The 16,835-nt window shown below is 44.3% G+C and overlaps 1 protein-coding gene across 1 annotated transcript in view; it reads left to right on the forward strand.

The window, feature by feature from the left end:
- The first annotated feature begins 8,256 nt into the window (after positions 1-8,256).
- The window catches only part of LOC115482273 (inositol 1,4,5-trisphosphate receptor-interacting protein-like), a 32,284-nt gene continuing 23,705 nt past the window's right edge, over positions 8,257-16,835 (forward strand). The window contains exon 1 of the mRNA XM_030221939.1: positions 8,257-8,483. The gene's annotated coding sequence lies outside the window, so the exon portion shown is untranslated. The remainder of the gene's footprint in view (positions 8,484-16,835) is intronic.

Genomic DNA, 16,835 nt, shown 5'->3' on the forward strand with positions numbered 1-16,835 from the left:
GATACCTTTTTTATTGGACTAAATTAAAACATTTTTTATTAGCTTTCAAAGGTAACCCTTCTTTATTAGATTGGAAATAAGCAGATGTTGATAAATAACAGTATATATAAGTGAAACATCAAAGCATTCCAGTGAAAGTCTCACAGGATGAGGTGGGTTAGGTGAGAGACAAAGAGAGTAATTACTCAAGAGTAATATCAACAAAGTCCACTAGATGGCAGAACGCTGCCAATAGACATGGCTGGAAGTAAGAAATCTGCATTTTCCATGCTATGAATATTCATGAAATACCTACTGAACCAGAGCCAAGTCTGAATACGTAACAGCAACTGACACTGCAGTGCAACTAGGCAGAAGTCAATAAGACCTTATTTTACCAAATGATTTTACTGCAATTGTTGTTTGTCATCTACAATTTGTACTTCTTTGAATTTAGCTCATGATTTTTTTTATTCTCTTAGAGGGTCACTTAATAAGGCGCACTCACGTTTTTAGCGCACACTAAATGTTAGAGATGCCAATGCATTCCTATGGGCGTCTCTAATGTGTAGCGTGCTCACACTTTTAGCGTGTGCTAAAACCGTGAGTGCGCCTTAGTAAAAGACGCCCATAGTTCTTATCTTTCCTGTCAGTATTGTAGTTCTTTTTTCTTTCTGTTGTTACTGGAATTTTTCTGCACTGCTCTGCTGTTACTTCTGAAGAACAATATAATAAATATAGTAAATCATAAACCATACTACTACAATTTCCACTACTTAATAGTGCTTACTAGATACACTGTAGACAAACACATAAGAGAGAGTCTCTACTCAACAGAGAAACAAGACAAAGAAGGGAAGGGATGAGGGAGTTGCATTAATTATGGGAATGACTAAAAGAAGGACCTTACGAGACTGGGAGACTGGGTGGCTAAATGGCAGATGACGTTTAATGTGAGCAAGTGCAAAGTGATGCATGTGGGGAAAAAGAACCCGAATTATAGCTACGTCATGCAAGGTTCCACGTTAGGAGTTACGGACCAAGAATGGGATCTGGGTGTCGTCGTCGATAATACACTGAAACCTTCTGCTCAGTGTGCTGCTGCGGCTAGGAAAGCGAATAGAATGTTGGGTATTATTAGGAAAGGTATGAAAAACAGGTGTGAGGATGTTATAATGCCGTTGTATCGCTCCATGGTGCGACCACACCTTGAGTATTGTGTTCAATTCTGGTTGCCACATCTCAAGAAAGATATAGTAGAATTGGAAAAGGTGCAGCAAAGGGCGACTAAAATGATAGCGGGGATGGGACGACTTTCCTATGAAGAAAGGCTAAGGAGGCTAGGGCTTTTCAGTTTGGAGAAGAGACGGCTGAGGGGAGACATGATAGTGGCTTATAAAATAATGAGTGGAGTGGAACAGGTGGATGTGAAGCGTCTGTTCACGCTTTCCAAAAATACTAGGACTAGGGGGCATGCAATGAAACTACGTAGTAAATTTAAAACAAACCGGAGAAAATATTTCTTCACCCAACGCATAATTAAACTCTGAAATTCATTGCCGGAGAACGTGATGAAGGTGGTTAGCTTGGCAGAGTTTAAAAAGGGGTTAGACGGTTTCCTAAAGGACAAGTCCATAAACCACTACTAAATGAACTTGGGAAAAATCCACAGTTCCAGGAATACCATATATAGAATGTTTGTACGTTTGGGAAGCTTGCCAGGTGCCCTTGGCCTGGATTGGCCGCTGTCGTGGACAGGATGCTGGGCTCAATGGACCCTTGGTCTTTCCCAGTGTGGCATTACTTATGAACTTATGAGTATTCAACAGATGAATAAAAGCTTAAGATATAACAGAAGCCTCAAAAAGGTGGGCTTTTAGCCTGGATTTGAATAGAGCTAGAGATGGAGCATGAAATACTGACTCAGAAAGTCTATTTCATTCAGGTACAATAGGTATTTCCCAGTCCCTGTCCCTGAAGACTGACAATCTTAGTACCATAACACACTTTAGTAAATGCTCCTTTAACATGCATTGAAGTTCAATCGATGTATTTTGTCCTATAACGAGCATTAATTGCATTTATTGGATGTTAATTGACTATAAAGCAGATTAAATCAGGTTTAAAAAATGAGCAGTATCACTTACAAATGCATGCAGATTCATGCAGAGCAGCTTGCTATTATGCAAATAGAGTAACATAGCTTGTATTAAATTTTGAAAGCTACGATATTTGAGGATGGCTAATCCAGCAATCTGAGAATGAAGGTGGCTCTCTGATAGTAAGTTATCAAACACGCTGGTCAATAGTGATTTGCCGGGATAAAGATGAAGCCCTAATAATGGGAGGTTCAATTGAGTATAACCGCATAAGCATGACAGTGCATAGCTGGACAGCAATTAATTTATTAAATGGAAAACTCACAAATGATGCTACTTTTAACTCTTTATCCTTACTCACTTGTTCAGTACCCATGTTTTATGATTCCCACCTTAGTAATTCCCTTATATCTTATTTGTCCTGTTTGTCTGTCCTAATTAGATTGTAAGCTCTGTCGAGCAAGGACTGTCTCTTTACATCCAGTGTATAGCGCTGCGTACGTCTAGTAGTGCTATAGAAATGATAAGTAGTAGTAGTAGTCGTCTTTGGAATTCCGGAATGTTGCTATTCTTTGGGATTCCGTACAGAATCTCGTTACTGTGGGATTCCAGAATCTTGCTACTCTTTGGGATTCTGCATGGAATGTTGTATAGAAATGATAAGTAGTAGTAGTACTAAGTATTAACTAAAATGCAAGTGAAGGTGTTCAGAACTCAGCCACAAGCTGAAGTTCACATCTTTCAATCACTGAACCATTTCAGGATTGCCCACTTCTAAATCAGCAGATAATTGGTCATGTCCATTGTCAAAGATCCTCAATAAACAAGCTTTAAAAAGCAAAATAGAGAGGAACTTATCTAAATATGGTTCCTTCAGTACTGCATTAATCTTCCAATTCAGTGGCTTAGGCAGGAAAAAACTGTGTCAGACACTGCTTTGAGGAGTCCATGAAAAATGCAATACTGATTCCAAAGCCTGGGCTCCTGACCCTTAGGCTGGGGATGCTGGAGTCCCCGGAGGAGGGATGTACCTGGCTGTCACTTTATAGCCACATACAATGGTCATGCTTTGAAGGGAAGGGAAATGGGACTTGATATATCGCCTTTCTGAGGTTTTTGCAGCTACATTCAAAGCGGTTTACATATATTCAGGTACTTATTTTGTACCAGGGGCAATGGAGGGTTAAGTGACTTGCCCAGAGTCACAAGGAGGAAGCTGTGATCCTTTGTTTTTGGTCAAGAACCACTGCAGCAATTGATTGACTAGACAAAGTGCTGGGGTGGAGAAGAACCCCTTATGGCTTGCAAATGAAAGCTGATGGACTTGACACCCAGGAAGTTACAAAGCAATAAACAGTGATTTCAAAATGAGCAAACTCTAGCATAAATGGACATAAGCTTGAAACCTACCAAAGAATGCTACATTCCCATAGACTGCATTCCCTTAGCTCAACATTGTTTCCAGAATGTGTCTCATTTCCCTCTGAGTTCTATTTCTCTTCTTCCCCCCACCCCCCCCCCCCCCCACCCCCTTCACCTTTATAAACTGAACAGGCAGTACAGATATAATAACAAAGTGAATAAATTCCTATTTTATCTGCGACCTAATCAAACTTTTAAGTAAAAAACTGGATAAAAGACTTCAACAGCAAGAAATATTATAGTGATGTCTGAAAGACACAAGAAAGAAAGGCCAGAGAGCTTGTCTCAACGGGCCAGTTAAACGAGGGCTGGGCCCGTTCGAGAAGGCTCTGAGCAGGAAGGAGGGAGTGCGTGGGTGGGGGGGCGGGGGTCAGTGTTCTCGGCCGGAGGGCTTGAGGGCTGGCGTGATTGGCTTAAAAGAAGCTGGCCAGCCCTTGAGCCCGATTTTGGCATCTGATTGGTGGAGAGGTTGCTGGGGGCGGGGCGGGAGGGAATAAAGGCTGGGATTCCTCCGAGGCTCAGGGCGTTTCCTGACCCTCGGAGGCGGCTTCGCCCTCACTCCCGCCCTCATGTTGAATTTGAGGGGGGCGAGGCTTCATTTGTTGTGTTGTGGAATTGTTTTTTTCAGGTGAATGGCGTTGGAGTTGTCGCAGCAGGCAAAAACCCGAGCTACAGGAGCAATGGCTCATGGGGATGAGCCAGGTCAGTAAAGGCGGGTCGGGCGACCTGGGATAAATGTGTGGAGGTCCACACAGGACAGGAGGAAGAGTTGCGGTGCCAACAGGAAGCGGAAGTTGCTGCTTTGCTATCATGGCGAGCGGTGGAGGGGGGGGGGCAGCTGTTGATGTTATGCTTTGACAACTGTAGCTCGGGGTGGGGTTATCCTTTACTGATGTTAATTGAAAGTTTAAATGTTAATAAATCAAGCTGCGGCCTATGGTTAACCCACAATTGTGTGCAGAAGAGTTATTGAGCGATGAGGTATGGGGGGAAGCAAAGGTAATTGGGGGGGGGGGGGGGGTATGCCGGGTCGAACGGGTCCCGGCTCCAAGGATTAAGGTATTAGCATAAGTTTGAAACTTGTAAGCAGCAGCTGTAATGATCAAGGTGTCAACCACAGCTAAGGGTCCAGTGAGAGGGGAGGGTGGGCTGTGTGAAAAGCATATATTTTAAAAAGAAGGTATCTGATGCTGATCCTGGGATTGAGGCTAAAATCCTAAATATAGCAGGAATCATACATTGCCACTGAATGAATTGTAAATTGAACTTCTCACTTTTTCCAATCCAAGCTTAAGGTAAGTTACAGCAGAGGAGATCCCTTCTCCAGAGGGCTTACAACAGTGATTCCCAAAGTAGTCCTGGGGGGACCCCATCCAGTCAGGTTTTTAGGATAACCACAACGAATATTCATGAGATCAATTTACAATATGCAGATCTATGTCATGCATATTCATTGTGTATATCCTGAAAACCTTACTGGCTGGGTTCCCCCAGGACAGGTTTGGGAATCACGGGCTTAAAATCTAATTTACTACCTGGGGCAGTGGAGGGCAAGGTGACTTGCCAAAACTCAGAAGGAAATCAATGGGGTAGCTTCTCTGTCTCTCAATCTGCTGCACTAGCAGGGGCATATCTGCGTGGGGCCACGGGGGCCTGGGCCCCCGCAGATTTCACCCTGGACCCCCTGCCGCCGTCACCTACCTTTGCTGGCGGGGGACCCCAACCCCCGCCAGCCGAGGTCTGCTTCCTCCTGCCGCTGCCTTTAAAAATATTCCTTCGGCTGGCGGGGGATCCCAACCTCCCAACCCCCGCCAGCCGAGCCGAGGTCTTTTAAAGTTCTTTTTTGTCCTCCGGAGACCGTGCTGTTCAAAGCTGCTCCTTTCGGAGTGTGACGTCGCTGCACGTTGTACGTGCATGTGCAGCAACGTCAGACTCCGAAAGGAGCAGCTTTGAACAGCACGGACTCCGGAGGACGAAAAAGAACTTTAAAAGACCTCGGCTCGGCTGGCGGGGGTTGGGGGTTGGGATCCCCCGCCAGCCGAAGGAATATTTTTAAAGGCAGCGGCAGGAGGAAGCGGACCTCGGCTGGCGGGGGTTGGGGTCCCCTGCCAGCAAAGGCAGGTGACGGGGGCGGCGATGACGACGGCAGGGGGGGCCATAATGTGCCCCCTCACTCTGGCCTTGGCCCCCCCTACCGCCGCATTTCAGATACGCCTCTGTGCACTAGTGGCTGATAAAATCCTGTATCCCTCTTTCTCTAATGCAGGGCTTCTCAACCCAGTCCTCGAGATACACCCAGTCAGTCCGGTTTTCAGGATATCCTCCATAATGAATATAAAATGAGAGAGATTTGCATACAATGGAGGTAGTGCATGCAAATCTGTGTCATATTCATTGTGGATATCCTGAAAACCTGACTGACTGGCTGGGTGTGGCCCGAGGACTAGGTTACGAACCATTGCTGCGATATAAAAGCTTGTTTAATTCTGTTGAAGCTTTGACTGCCCAATTTAATGCAAAGCACTCCCATACAGTTCAAGCCTTGCTGATTGATGCTACTGCTCATGAGTTTCAAATTTGTGCTAATTCAAGTCCCTTTTTGTGACTCTTAGACTTCACTGTAGCTTCCCGTGGTTAAACATTTTTAGGAAAATTTTCTTTTTGAGGATGGCCTATGGGTCTGCAAGTGTATTGAAGGAAGGGTACAAGGATGTCTGATCCATGAAATGTGCAGCCAGGGGATACCAGAGCCATGTTGCTCTACTGAAAGGACTGGCCCAACCATTAGACAACGCTAGGCAGTCACTAAAGAGCAGCTGCAGTCAACGCAAAACAATTGATTCTGGCAATGCACAAACTCAGAGAATCATCATTTCATACTTTCACCTGCAGGAACTCTTACTTTCGGTAGCGCTCAGTATGCTTAGTTTTTCAATACCAGAAGCACTTGGCTTATAAACAAAGAAGTTTTTAAAAATTCATGACACATGGCTATCTATATAGGCCCAATATATACAGGTGTAACCTGTTCTGCTAGTTATGTAATGTAATGTGTCATTTGTATTGCCAACTCCCAATATAGGGTAGTAACACAAATAGAAGACTAAAGAATCTTTAAGAAGGGCATGTTTCTTTGCAGTTTTTTTAATGGTTTAATCTAATATAGTAACATAGTAGATGACGGCAGAAAAAGACCTGCACGGTCCATCTAGTCTGCCCACGATAAACTCATATGTGTATACCTTACCTTGATTTGTACCTGTCTTTTTCAGGGCACAGATCGTATAAGTCTGTCCAGCAGTATTTCCCGCCTCCCAACCACCAGTCCCGCCTCCCATCACCGGCTCCGGCACAGACCCCGTATAAGTCTGCCCTCCCCCATCCTAGCCTCTCAACCACCAACCCCTCTTCCCCCCGCCACCCAATTTCAGCTAAGCTTCTGTGGATCCATTCCTTCTGCACAGGATTCCTTTATGCCTATCCCACGCATGTTTGAATTCCGTTACCGTTTTCATGTCCACCACCTCCCGCGGGAGGGCATTCCAAGCGTTCACCACCCTCTCCGTGCAACATATATGTGCAACATATATGCTTATCTTTGTTATTTTTACTTCACCTAACTTCAAAAGTTTAGTAAAATTTGTGTGACTAAAGAAGGGTGGACAAATACGCCATTTACCTGGATAAATGTTATAAATGACCTTTGCAAAACTTCTCCGTTTTTTTTATGGGGGGGGGGGAGGGGAGGTGTAAGGCTGAGGGTTTCCTTGCAATGGCCCTGTCTTTGGAAAGGAAGCTTTCCTTGTGAATGTGAGAGATGTGGTATCCCTATTAGTCCACTTCCAAAGGTAACGAATAGAAATAGAATAAAATAAAAGAGAAAAGAAAATAAGATGATGCTTTTTTTATTGGACTAAATACATTTTTTGATTAGCTTTCGAAGGTAGCCCTTTTTCGTCAGATCATTCTCACCTAACCCACCCCACCCTTCCCTCCCCCTGTTAAACTGTCACTGAAATGCTTTGATGTTTCATTTATATATAATGCCATCTATCGACATTTCTTATTTCTGATCTGACGAATAAGGGCTACCTTCGAAAGCTAATAAAAAAAAAATGTATTAAGTTAGTCCAATAAAAAAAGGCATCATCTTATTTTCTTTTCTCTGTTTTACTTTATTCTGTTTCTATTGGTTACTTGTGGATGTGGAGTCCAGTGTGTGGCCAGATCCGGTTCAGCTTTGCTGAGGAAGGGATGAGATGAGGAACTTAACAGAGGGAACTTGCGACACACAAGTGACTTTTATTTTCAGAATCAAAATAAGACGGTCTCTAAATCTTCCTGAATCTTGCAGCAAACATACAGAAGAACCAAACCATCCCATTAAGGGCGCTTTTGTTATATCCTGCAGGAAATGCGGATCCTTTTATTGTCGTCGGTTCATGAGTTACAGTGTGATCTTTTCCGAGCTGTGCACAAGAACAGGAAAGATGTCACTGAAAGCTTTCAAACTACACGACAGTAACAGCAATGAGCTTTAAGGTCGTCCGACTCGATTGCTTTCCTATAAGCAGGTTTCTATGGAAGAGGGCCACTTCCTCGATGTTCAGAGACCCGGCCGGTTCCTTCTCTAGGGTGGGTCCATCCTTCCTTCCCATTTGACTGGCTGCAACGAAGTCGGTTTGATCTGCCCCCCCCCCCCCCCCCCCCCCCCCCCCCGGAGCTGCAGCTCCTCCTTAACAGACCCGGGCGAGCAAAGAGTCGAGCCCGCAAGTTCTTCAACAGAAAGGAAAAAAAAAAGTTTCTCGTAGCAGGGCTGACATCCAGGAAATGAGTAATAGAGAAAACAGGGGAAATCATGCAAGCTGCTGAGAGAGAAAAAGGGAGGGAGGTCGCTCGGTGAGATCCTGAGCATCGGAGCGGGAGCAAATCGTTGCCCTGCCGGTTGGAGAAATAAAAAGACGCGATTCCAAAGCGGGAAACGTAAGTCGATTACTTTTTCCAGCTGGTTTCTCTCGCAGCGTTCGAAGTACCTGGAAGTAATCGGTTAGAGATCTGTGTGTGTAAGTACGGGCGATCTGCTTTGGGAGGCTGCTGCTTTTGCAGCTGCCTGAACTAAAAACCTGACATTAATTTCCCGGAAAGAAGCTGCACATGGTCAGGAGTCAAGTCAACTTGTTTATTGTTAAAATGGCGCTTACGCAATCGCCCTCTTTCAGATGTTTTGTTTTGGGGTTTGGGGGCCATTAAATCAAACCAAATGTCAATACATAATATATTTTTTTAAATAATAATTTGCAAAATATCACACGAGCAAAACCACTTGTTACAGAAACAGAGAGAAAATAGGACGTAAGGAATAGATCTTTCACAAGAAACCATTAGATCACTAAAACAAAAAAAGAGGGAAGGGGGTTGATCTAGAAAAAGATGGAGAATTATTAAGGTAACCAATGAAAAAGTATAAGCAAATACACGATCTTCCTTCAGATTAACTAACTCCATTCGAAATGCTCACGAGGTCCAGAAATGCTCTGTTGTGCAGGATAAAAAAAAAGGTGTATTTGATGCCCAAATAACGGACCAAACATTTGCATGGGTGGTATGATGCTAACAGAAAGTAGCTTCCAAGTTCTTAGTTTCTTCAGGCATCGCCAGAAATTCTTTTATTCTACATCAGAATATAACCATAATTTCTGTCCACAAAGCGTCATAAAACAGCTTCAGTACAGACCTGATTATGATACAAAAATCCTATTTAAAAAGTGGGTTCTTTGACTCTGTGTGGCTGTCAGGACCCATTGATTTGCTTTGATTTCAGTTGCTCCTTGCTGTGCCCCCCCCTCCCCCCACAAGAAGCTGCTGCCCTTGGTGATCACCTAGGTTTGTATAAAGGTTGGGCCAACCCTGCCACTGTTTAACTCTTACAGGGCCTGAGTACTACTAAGGTGCACTGGAGTGTGTCCATCCCTGCTCCTCCCCCTCTGCCACTAACACAAAATACATTAAAAAATATATATATATATATAATCTTTATTAATGGCACTGTATTAAGCACATAAGCACCGCCATACTGGGAAAAGACCAAGGGTCTATCAAGCCCAGCATCCTGTCTCCGACAGCGGCCAATCCTGGCTTCAAGAACCCGGCAACCCCCCCCCCAAAAAAAAAAAAAAAACAATTACAAGAAAATGGCAACATCCAAGAGCAGAAGATCCCCAGAAGCTTAGCCGGTGGTGGGAGGCAGGGCTGGTGGTTGGGAGGCGGGGATAGTGCTGGGCAGACTTATACGGTCTGTGCCCTGAAAAAGACAGGTACAAATCAAGGTAAGGTATACACAAAAAATGGCACATGCGAGTTTATCTTGTTGGGCAGACGGGGTGGACCGTGCAGGTCTTTTTCTGCAGTCATCTACTATGTTACTATGTATATGTATATTATACAGCAAGCATCAAAAAACAGCCAAGTAGAAGGTGTGGTGCCAACTTTTTAGTATCCAGATCCAAATCCCAATCCCGCCCCAGCCCACCCCCCTAAGACAAATTCCAAATTTACCACTTGTCTCGAAAAAAATTATAATAAAAAAAAAAAAAACCCTAAGACAGTGATGGCGAACCTTTCAGAGACTGAGTGCCCAAACAGCAACCTAAAATCTAATTATTTATCACAAAGTGCCAACAGGGCAATTTAACAGGTGGTGCATTCCGCCTCCTCCTCATCCCCCCTTGTCCCCTCCCCCTTGACTCCCTCCCCTTCATCCCCCTCCCTCATCCCCCCTCCACCTGCCTCCGAGTTCCAGGCCCCCCTCCCTCCTTCCCAGTTCCAGGGTCCCCCCTCCCTCCCTTCGAGTTCCAGGCCCCCTTCCTCCAAATTTTAAAAGTCATCTATCTTACCTCGTTGGGGTTAGGGCGGCAGCAGCGGTAAAAAGCATGCAGGCTCAGCTCGGTGCTTAGTTCAGTTTTCCCTTCTCTCAGCTCTGGTCCCGTCCTCATTTCCTGTTTCCACAAGGGCGGGACCAGAGCTGAGAGAAAGAGAGAAGGGAAAACTGAACTAAGCACCGAGCCGAGCCTGCATGCTTTTTACCGCTGCTGCCGCCCTAACCCCGACGAGGTAAGATAGATGACTTTTAAAATTCAGAGGGAGGGGGCCTGGAACTCGAAGGGAGGAGGGAATGAACTTCCGGTGGGTGAGGCGACGGCGCGTGTGCCAACAGAGAGGGCTCTGCGTGCCATCTCTGGCACGCGTGCCATAGGTTCGCCATCACTGCCCTAAGCATTCAAAATCCGTATCTGTGCCATGGGAGTTAATGAGTGCCAAAGTGAAATAAATCACCTCTTGAAGAAGATAAATCAAGAATTCCCCTACGTTCTATAGCAGTATCATAGGATCTTCACTGTGATATAGTGGGAGGGTCCGATGATAACCAACAATGCAAAATGGTCTTCTTAGCCATCAAGACCACATGTCTGAGAAAAGACTTCAAGCCTACAGCAGATGTCGACAACAAAAACACATAAAAAAAGAGGCGTGGGGCTGGTGTTACTCCCATTACTATGAGCCTTTTCTCTCACTCATTAGACCCTCGGTGCCAGTGCACTGACTGATCATGATCACTCTTTTCATGAGAAACAAGACGGGGTATTTTACTAAGCCATGGTAGCGTTTTTAGCTCATGGTAGAAATCATCTGACGGTAAACACCGAGACACCCATTATATTCCTATAATATTTGTGTGGTGAGTGAGCTACACACAAAGAGAGAGACAGAGGTGTGATGCTAGACATATGGAGCAGAGAGACAGGATGCTGGACATATGGAGCACAGAGACAGAGGGGAGATGCTGGACATATGGAGCAGAGAGACAGGATGCTGGACATATGGAGCACAGAGACAGAGGGGTGATGCTGGACATATGGAGCAGAGAGACAGGATGCTGGACATATGGAGCACAGAGAGTGAGGGGTGATGCTGGACATATGGAGTAGAGAGCACTGGATTAACACTATATTGGACCCTAGGCAAACATATCCTTGTGTGCCCCCTTACTCCACCATCAATTCACCTCTCCAGATGTAGCAGGGAAAAGTGTACAGCCTAGCTGTCAGTATGATAGCATAATAGTTTGTGTGTGAGCATTGGGACTATTTAAGCCCATTCTTTGAATGGAGAGGCATCATGGATAGAGCTGGAGAGCTGCTAAGTTACCCTGTTCCAGGAGGGAAATTCTGAACCAGTCCTGGATTTGTAGAATCTGAAGTCCTGATTTCAATTGGTGGTATCAGGGACTACAAATAGAATACTGAATTGGGATATAAGTTAAGAAACAGGACTGGCCAAGAAGTCTCCCTCCTGGAACTGGGTAACTTGGCAACTCTGCAGCAGTGGGCTGAGGACAGGGAAGCTGGGCAAGTCATTTTCACTCTCCATTGCCTCAGGTAAAAGAGATTTATTGATTGATTGATTATGCATTCTTATATCCCACTATTCTCCAAAAATGAGTTTCAGTTCAAAGTGGCTTACAATTTGCAAAGGGCAAACTGCCTGAAAGATTGAGACTTAAGGACCATGTGCCCAAGATATAAATTTACAAAGTTTTACATGTGAAAAAAGGTTCGCAAATGGAAAAGGCAAAATAAAATATTTAGCTTTTTTTTTTTTTTTAATGCTTCTGAAAGGATATAGGCAGAATAGTATTAGGACAGTGTTCACAGGAATTTACCCAAATTAATTCCCTGGGCTGAAAACTTCCCTTCACTTAATATGTGCACAAGAATATTTGCACCAGTGAACTTCTCCATTCCAGCCCAGATTTCCAAAGGGAAGCTTTATTTATGTGACTGTCCTCACCAGAGATACAGAAACATACACAAATGCATGCATGCATTCTCTTTGCTGGTTCTGTCCTGCTCATCCAGGTAGTGCCCCACCCCCACCAGGTCTGCCCACCACCATGTAAAATTCTAGCATTTCCTGCCAGTCCTTTTCCTCAGCTGACAGTGACCCTTCACACTTGCCCCATTCTTCAGTCCTACTCCTTTTCAACAATATTTCCCCTAGCCCCAGAGCACTCACTGGTTCTCTCCAAAGACCCTGTGCAGAGCTCAGCTTCCCCCACAACCCTTACAGTTCAACACCTGCTTTCTGTGCCTAAAAGCCTTCCCATTGACTGGATCCTACTACAGCCTGTGCAGGGCCGGTCTTAGCAAGTGCGGGGCCCTGTGCAGACCAATTTGGTGGGGCCCTATCCTAGCCCCGCCCCCACCCTAGCTCCACCCCATTGATAAGATTATTCCATTTTTAGAATTTTTTTTTATTTATGAAATTTCAAATAAAGACAAATGAAGCTAAACTTGTACAAAAAAACTGATTGAAATAATAAGCACAATGCTATCGTCATGAAACCTCCCCTTCCCAGAAATTATTCAGTTCAAGTCCACTACAATTAGTAGTTCCAATTCTCATAACAAAGGAGAAAAGAAGGAAAAATATTAAGAAAAGATCCAGCACAGTGCTACAGTGTACAAGGTATGCCAGGAATGCTTTATCTGCCTATGGTTGGAGAGAGGTTGAGTGACTCGATGCGGTCCTGGTCCAGGTCGGAGCGGAGGCACGAGGCAGAGTTGAGGCACGCTGAGCGGGGCCCCCTTAGGCGCGGGGCCCTCTGCGGCCGCCTTGGTCGCCTCTGCCTAAGACCGGCCCTGAGCCTGTGCACTGGAAGGGGAGAGAATGGAGAGCTGTAGTGGGCCAAACTTGGAAAAATATCCACACACATAGCCATCCTTCTGCTTTGAAACATTAATTTACAAATTTTTAGAATCCTGAATAGAGAGGTGTGGTAGCCGTGTTAGTCCACTCTTAAAGTTATCAATAGAAATCAAACAAAATAAAACATGGAAAAGAAATAAGATACCTTTTTTATTGGACATAACTTAATACATTTCTTGATTAGCTTTCGAAGGTTGCCCTTCTTCGTCATTCAGAAATGTCTCTTCCAGCTCAGCCATAAAAAGGTTGGCATATTGGGGTGCTGTCCTGAAAAAATCCAGGCAGTTGGCAGTCCTAGCCTCCTGAATTTTGAGCACATCTGACAGGTCTCCACTAAACATTTGGGCCCAAGGCACATGCCTTGTTTTCCTATGCCTTAATATGACAGAAGGGTGATGTTGGACATATGGAGTTGAGAAACAGAGGGGCGATGCTGGATATATGGGAGAGGTAGAGAGACAGACAGAGCTGATGCTGGACATGGGGGAGGTAGAGCAACAAAGAGGCGATGCTGGACATGGGAAAGGTAGAGACAGAGAGGTGATGCTGGACATAGGGAGTGAAAAAATATTTTCTCCTGTTTGTTTTAAAAATTTTACTATGTAACTTCAAAGTATGTTGCCTAGTTTTTGTACTTACAAATGAATTACGTTTCCCATTCCACTGCACTCAAGATATTTGTACACCTCCCTTTCCCCCCGCTATGTTGACAAGTACCCTCACTGTCCATTTACTGCTGTCATGGGTATTGCCCCCTCCCAGTGATTTTAACTTGCCATACCACACCCAATTCCATCTTTCCCTAGCAGCTCCCCAGCCTCACCACAATGTTAACCTCCTCAAATAGCTGAATCACCAACTGCCTATGGGCGGAAGGGGTGGGGTAAGGCTGAAGATGTGTCTGGGCCAGCATTAAAAGAATTGGGTTACCAACAGGGATAGTCTAGAACAGAAACGGAACTTGATAATTGTCCTGTGCTGTTAATGATTCTGTGCCTAGGGGCTGTCAAATGACCAGTAGTTGGCCAGCCTGGATAATATTTTTATTTTATTAATTTATTTTTTGGGATTAATTAACCACCTTTATGAAGAGATTCACCCAAGGCGGTGTACAGCAGGTACACTTTAACTATAGTAAAATAACCAAGAATAAACATTAATACAATAAATGAGTTAAACTTGAAAACAGTAAATTGAAACCTAATAATAGAACTACCCTGGTCCAGGATCCTGAACTTGAGGCAAACACTCAGAGCCCAATGGCTCTGTTCCAGTTTGAAGACAAAATGGGAGGTAATATATTTTGTTGAATGGAGGAATAGCAGAAGAAGGATATTGAAGAGTTCAGGATATTTCTGCTCTACTCGAAGAATCTTTGTCAGAAGTAACAATGCGACGGACTTTAATAATATCGGTTGTATTTGAACAAGATCTAAATTCAGTAATGAAGCTATAAGAATTCATTAAAACCTTTTTGTGGTCATAGAATATGGATTTTTCCTGATGCGACGAAGACAACGCAAGACAGAAGGAAATTATTTCTAGCTCTCAGGGAAGAGACGAGGGCATTAGGAGCAACATTTCTACTGGCATATCCATGTAAATGGCCAATTCAGTTCTTGGGCAATAAATATGTTTTCTTTCAACCAGAACAACTTCGAACATTTTTGGATATGAAAAAACTGGTCAAATAGACTGATGGAATGATAGTTGGAATAACTGATTAAGAAAAAAGAATAGGGTGGGAATATTCAGGCCAGGCCATTTACCTACAATTTTGTTTCTGTGTATTATTTTGGATCTCCTTATCTATTAGTCTCTCCCTCCCTCAATCACTAATAGTGGTCTAAGAAAGAGATTGGTGTAAATTTCTTAAAATTATTTTTTCTTCTTTACAAAGTGTTTAGTTTACTTCTGTATTTCAGTCTGCAAGTCAAGCTTGTAATAGAATATACAGTGGGGGAAATAAGTATTTGATCCCTTGCTGATTTTGTAAGTTTGCCCACTGACAAAGACATGAGCAGCCCATAATTGAAGGGTAGGTTATTGGTAACAGTGAGAGATAGCACATCACAAATTAAATCCGGAAAATCACATTGTGGAAAGTATATGAATTTATTTGCATTCTGCAGAGGGAAATAAGTATTTGATCCCTCTGGCAAACAAGACCTAATACTTGGTGGCAAAACCCTTGTTGGCAAGCACAGCGGTCAGACGTCTTCTGTAGTTGATGATGAGGTTTGCACACATGTCAGGAGGAATTTTGGTCCACTCCTCTTTGCAGATCATCTCTAAATCATTAAGAGTTCTGGGCTGTCGCTTGGCAACTCGCAGCTTCAGCTCCCTCCATAAGTTTTCAATGGGATTAAGGTCTGGTGACTGGCTAGGCCACTCCATGACCCTAATGTGCTTCTTCCTGAGCCACTCCTTTGTTGCCTTGGCTGTATGTTTTGGGTCATTGTCGTGCTGGAAGACCCAGCCACGACCCATTTTTAAGGCCCTGGCGGAGGGAAGGAGGTTGTCACTCAGAATTGTACGGTACATGGCCCCATCCATTCTCCCATTGATGCGGTGAAGTAGTCCTGTGCCCTTAGCAGAGAAACACCCCCAAAACATAACATTTCCACCTCCATGCTTGACAGTGGGGACGGTGTTCTTTGGGTCATAGGCAGCATTTCTCTTCCTCCAAACACGGCGAGTTGAGTTCATGCCAAAGAGCTCAATTTTTGTCTCATCTGACCACAGCACCTTCTCCCAATCACTCTCGGCATCATCCAGGTGTTCACTGGCAAACTTCAGACGGGCCGTCACATGTGCCTTCCGGAGCAGGGGGACCTTGCGGGCACTGCAGGATTGCAATCCGTTATGTCGTAATGTGTTACCAATGGTTTTCGTGGTGACAGTGGTCCCAGCTGCCTTGAGATCATTGACAAGTTCCCCCCTTGTAGTTGTAGGCTGATTTCTAACCTTCCTCATGATCAAGGATACTCCACGAGGTGAGATTTGCGTGGAGCCCCAGATCTTTGTCGATTGACAGTCATTTTGTACTTCTTCCATTTTCTTACTATGGCACCAACAGTTGTCTCCTTCTCGCCCAGCGTCTTACTGATGGTTTTGTATCCCATTCCAGCCTTGTGCAGGTGTATGATCTTGTCCCTGACATCCTTAGACAGCTCCTTGCTCTTGGCCATTTTGTAGAGGTTAGAGTCTGACTGATTCACTGAGTCTGTGGACAGGTGTCTTTCATACAGGTGACCATTGCCGACAGCTGTCTGTCATGCAGGTAACGAGTTGATTTGGAGCATCTACCTGGTCTGTAGGGGCCAGATCTCTTACTGGTTGGTGGGGGATCAAATACTTATTTCCCTCTGCAGAATGCAAATAAATTCATATACTTTCCACAATGTGATTTTCCGGATTTAATTTGTGATGTGCTATCTCTCACTGTTACCAATAACCTACCCTTCAATTATGGGATGCTCATGTCTTTGTCAGTGGGCAAACTTACAAAATCAGCAAGGGATCAAATACTTATTTCCCCCACTGTAAATGTTATAAATAATAATAATA

Source organism: Microcaecilia unicolor, chromosome 12 (genome assembly GCF_901765095.1).
Source record: "Microcaecilia unicolor chromosome 12, aMicUni1.1, whole genome shotgun sequence".
Classification (NCBI taxonomy): Eukaryota; Metazoa; Chordata; class Amphibia; order Gymnophiona; family Siphonopidae; genus Microcaecilia; species Microcaecilia unicolor.